We start from the raw sequence: 6,000 nt of genomic DNA on the forward strand, positions 1-6,000 counted from the left end.
CTTCCTCATGGACTAACTAATGTTAATCTTCTCTTCTATTTGCTACGGCTCATTTAGTTTCATATGTGTTAATATATAAGCTATTATTCATTTTTGACATTATTCCTTCATTATATAATTTTTTTCCTTTCTAATTTTTCAAAATGTTTTCTAATAATTTATCAAAATCTTCCTCATTTATTATATCTTCTGTCCTTTCTATAATTCCTTTGCCTTTACTAGAAAACGACAATGATTTTGTAATTCTTTCTGTTAAAGTGACGTCTACACTACTATTTCTTGCTAGTTTCATTACTTTTTAATACTACTTTGGGTCCTAATAAATCTCTAAAATCTACTTTTCTAGGTACTATAATTAGTTCTCCTAAATTTAATCTTTCAACTCTATTTGTTAATATGTCTAATTCTTTATCTAAGTTATCTAATGAATTGTTTAGTTCTAAGTAAGAGACAGTTTCTTTTTTTTTTTCCTTTTAAGAGTTTGAAAACTAGTTTCTAATTTAATTAATCTATCATCTAAATGTTCTAATTTATTACAAACTTTAACAAACAGTTTAATTATAGTATTAGCTTTTACTTGTTGTATATTATTATTTTTCTTATTAAATTCTCTACAACTATATCCTACTAGTTTAATATTTGGTAATTGAAGTCTCAATTCTGCTAATGGATATGCATAATCTACTGAAAAGTTTTATATTTCCTAATCTTTCTTTTATTAAATTTGTTAAAATTGAGTGTTCTGCATTTTTTTCTTTTTCAAGTTCTATAATTTTTAAATCAATTTCTAATTTCTCTATAAAACGATTATTTTGTATCCAAGCATTAGATTCTTTTTCAAACACAATAAATGGATTTGCATAAAATTCAAGAAGATTGTCATCAAGATTAGCAATTATAAAAATATTTCATAAACTAACAGGAGGCTGCCTTGTAACTACTCATGTAAAATATATCTAAAACAAAAACAAAAGAGGTGCTCTAATACCAAAGAAAAGGGGTTCCGAGATGGAAGATATTTTGTGAAAGCGGAAGTAGTTGCCTAGGCAAAAACTAGCCTTTTATTTATTAAAATTGGTTTTGAAAACATGGGTTAAAAACACTTTAGAACTCTTGATTCATGCCAGAACGCCTTTTTCACAACACACATGTAGTAAAACGAGGCCAGCAAAGATCATGTTTAAAAGAAGTTTTTAGAAAATCAACAAAAATTTTTAGTGAGTTCCTAATATTTTTGTCAAAATAAAAATTTATTTTTTAAAATTTTGTTTCTTAAACTCTTTTTCCTTAAATAATAATAAGGACCGGCCTTTTGTTAGTGCTTTAAATATAAATTATACTTTTGTTAACTAAGCAAGACTTTTTAATCCGAAAGATAAATAAAAAATAAAAGAAATTAAAATTGCTCTGAATAATGTTGTGTATGAATAAAGAAAACTTTTATTGCTTTTTCTTTTTGAATACAAGGTGTGATGCTTGCTCTCGCTTTTTTCTAGGCTTTATATTCTATATCTACTCTTCTTAGGAGTTTGAGAGAGATATATACAATTTGAAAATTACATCCGAAACTGACTTTGGTTACAAAAATGTAACTCTAGTTACAAAAGTAAGGATTATATTTATAGCTGACAAGTTGTCAAAGGACTGACCAAAAAGCAATTAAGAAAAATCACGACTCACTACTATTTTTTGTGATGACTCAGTGTCGAAAATAAAATGACAAAACTAAAAAGATGCTTTCACATTTTTTTTTTAATGGGTAGTGAATAAAGAAAGGACATATTTATAGTTTAAATAAAGAAAAAGCTTACTACTTGACCCTTCTAATTATTTTCTATTAAAGCAGCTAGCTGGCTAAATTTTATTTTTGTGGTGTCGTTTATCTGTCCATCATTTCGTCAATAGCTTCTGCTAAGCCTTCATCTAAAGACCGGTGACCAATAACTTCTGTTTCTACTTCTGATGATGGCATGTCATTGATCTCAATTATTGCATCTAAATATTCTTCACATTTTTCTATGTTATTGACTTTTAGCTGTAGCAAAGGAGCAACTTGGTTTTCACAAACATGATGCTTTTGGCCTAAAATAATATAATTTTGACTTGGACTATGATCTTGTCACGAGGCTCAACCCATTTATAAAAAGCTGCAATTTCATGAGTTTTTCTATATTTCTTTTGTGGAAAAGCTTGACTTATTATGATAATATCTCATTTTGAACTTTTTAGCTCCTTTTTTTTTTTTTTTGATCTGAACTTTTTAGCTCCTTCGTTTATAAAGATGACATGATTCTTACATGTTTCTTTTTATTAATTATATGGGGCATTGGTGGTAAAGAGTTAAAGTTTCTTAACAAAGATGTTAGTTTTAGAATAGATATGGCTCTGTTTAAGATTGGTGGAAAGAATTTGAACCTATCTAAACTAAAAAGATAAATGGTTCTTATCATTCCAAAGCTTAAAGCTTTAAACAATATGTCTTCATTGTCTAGTGTTTTAGTTAAAGAATACTCAAATGAAATAGTTGAAAAATCATGTCTAAGAGAAGTAATTTTCTTAGTTCAGACCATCCAGGTCCAAACTCAATTAAGAAATTCAATTGGCTATAAAATATTTCGTTGGCTACCCAAAAAAAATCTCGGTGAAGGGTTTCTACAATTTTGTCTTTTATAATATCGATACTGTCACCAATAAAGGAATATTTTTTTTAGATTTTTACTAATTCTCCCACTAGGGTATGGTTAAATATTTCTTCCATGGCTGTTTTTGTTAAAGCGTTCAGGATTTTTGGTGATTAATTAATAAAATTTAGTATTTATTTTCTAACACAATATTATATCCAATTTATTCTTCATTAGCACTTTCTAATGCAATTATTTTTTGTCTACATATTTCAATTATATTGTCTAAAAGATACCATGTTTCATTAAGCTTTCTAACTGTAGGTATTATGACCTCACAATGATTATGAAATTGTCTGATTGATGATGATGATGCACTGACCAAAGGTTTTACTAAATGGGTAACATATTTTGTTACTTTATGAAATGCATAAAATCCTCTAAAATATGAATTGGCATAATTGACTGTTAAATCAACTATCTTGTTACAATATTTATAAATGTCTAGTTGTCTACCTTTAACTATTACATAAAATGCAAAATTTTTACTGTCCACTTGCTCATTAATTTGTCTAAAATAATACATGAGTGCATTGAGTACTTTTATTTTATCCTGTGGGTTTTGACAACTCCACAAATTGTCTAAAATACATTACTAGTTGTCTAATAATTTAAATTACTTGTAAAACTCAAAATTTTTCCTGAAGAGAACTGTTTTATTACTACTAGACTAAAATTAATAGATTGCTCCATACCTGTAAAAAGATTCATTGAATAATTAGTCTGGAAAGAATATTAGTCAAAAGATTATCTTTACCTACTATATGTTCAAATTTTGCTTTGTATCATTTTCCACTTATTACTAACAAAATATCCATCATTTGCTAATAAAGGAATTTGTCTTCTCAAAAATTTTCTTTTGTAATTTTTTTTTATGAAATTCTATAATATTATTATAGCATGTTCTTATTGTAAAAGTATCGTTTTGTATAAATAAATGGAATGAATTTAAAGAATTTATTATTCCTAAAATTTCTAATTTTGTGCTTGATTTTCTACCTTTTGTTTCTATAAATTTACCACTAGTATACATTACTATTTCCTCTTGTTCTCTGGGGTTGTCTTTATTAGGCTTTTGTAATAATATTCCTGCCCATCCTAAATTACTTGCATCAATTTGTATAATTTTATAATAATTGTCTATGGATAATGCTAATGGCTCAAGATTTATAACTGTTCCTTGAAGTTTTTGTATTAATTTAATATCTTCACTATTAAAATATTTTTGTCCATATTTACTTAATTTATTAAATAAAAGTCTTATTAACGTACTAAGATTTGGTATAAATTTTTTTACTGTAATTTAATAATCCTAAGAATTTTTGTAATTCTTTAATATCCTTCTATCTTGGTTGAAAATTCAATTATTTTACTAACTATATGTGGTTATAATTCTATAGTTTCTTTATCTATTGTTAGTCTTAAAAAATCTATTTTTCGTTTTAGCAATTCAATCTTCTTTTTAGAGATTACTATATTATTATTCTTAACGCAATCTAAAATTTTAGGTAAATGGGTTATATGCATAAATCTATTTTGGCTAAAAACAAGAATATTGTCTGTGTAAACTACAAAATTTTGAAAAGGGTTTTAAAATTTTATCCATTCTAACCTACAATACTTGTAGGGCATTTTTTTAAAGCAAATGATATGACTAACCATTCAAAATGTCTTTCTGCATAGCTAAAAGTTGTCCATGGAATAGATTCCTCATGGAGTCGTATTTGCCAAAAACGACTTTTACAATTAAATTTAGAAAAATATCTAACTTTTTGTATATATTTTACTAATTCATCTTTATTAGGCATTTTGTAATTATTATCTAAAGTATTATCATTTAACCTTTTATAATTAATTACCTTTCTACTTTTTCCTCCTTTTTGTTTGCTGTGATTATTTACAATAAACACTGGACTTGTATGTCTACTAGTATTTTTTTTCTTATTACTTTTAATTCCATAACTCATGTGAAATTTAAATTCATTTTTATCATCTAAACTGTATGCTAAATCTTGTGTTTTTATTGATATATTCAGATTAATTATTTCTAACTTATATATTTCATTATTATTTTTTCTAATAAAGTTATTTCCTATTATTTCTAATTGTTCTAACTCTTTTACTTTCTTCCTAATATCTTCAGGCCACTTACTACGTTCTAAGCATTCTATCCTTTTTTTTTTCTTCTATATTCATGACATCTTGCAAATACCTGTCTATTTTCACTATCATCTAGACATTTCTGCTTCATTATTGTCTAATTCATTGCTATCGTTCTCTAGCAGATTATGGCCATGGCTTCTTACCTTGTTATTGCTTTCTTTATTTTCTATCTTATCTATCTTATTTTCAACGGCATATTCTCCTCTAATAATGCATCAAAATAAGTAATAACTATTTCCTTTTCAATTGCTAGTTATTTCTTTTCATACGATAAAATGTGTATCTCAATTATAGGTTGTTTACATATTATTTTTTTTATAGAAATTTTATTCCATTTGGAGTTATTAATATACTGGCATTATTTCTTAATATAAAACTTAATGCTAGAATAAATTTATATCCTACTTTTTGAGTAGAAATAAATATTTGAGGTAATATATGTGTTCTCTCATTTATTCTAATAAGTACATTGTTTAAAAATTCTGTTGTTTTTATTAATTCTCAACTAAATTGTCTAATATTAACTAAGCTTCTTAATTTATTCATGTTTTCTTTTGGCACTAAAGTATCATCTATAATACATTTATTAGCTCTTGTGTCTATCATTGCCTTAGTATAAACTGTTTCATTTTTAAATGATAATTCTACATCTAAATTTATTTATTCACTTTGTGTTCTATTTATTTCTATTATCTGGTCATCTTGTTGTCTATCTTTACATTTATTGCAAAGGATTTATTTGTATTTGTTTCTCTATATTCTAGTTAAAATTTTTTATTACAGATTGTACAATTTTTACCAAAGAATGGTATATAAGTTTCTAAAACATTAATTTCAAATTCTAATTCTAATTCTGAGCTATTACTAGATTATGTGTTGATATTAGATTCACTATCCTCACTAAGGATACATATACTATCATTATCTGATATTTCATTTATATTAAATATTTCTTCTACATCTAATATTTGTTCTTCTATATTATAATTATCTATTTCAAATTGATTGACTTTTTTATTTTCTGTGTAATGTTGTTCAATATGTTCTTCTTTACCACATAAAAAATATTTACAAGTTTTATTATGTTTATATATTGTTTTTCCTTTTTTAAAAGCTTTTTAACTTTTTGCTTATTGTTACCATACTTAACAAACCT

Source organism: Citrus sinensis, chromosome 9 (genome assembly GCF_022201045.2).
Source record: "Citrus sinensis cultivar Valencia sweet orange chromosome 9, DVS_A1.0, whole genome shotgun sequence".
NCBI lineage: Eukaryota > Viridiplantae > Streptophyta > Magnoliopsida > Sapindales > Rutaceae > Citrus > Citrus sinensis.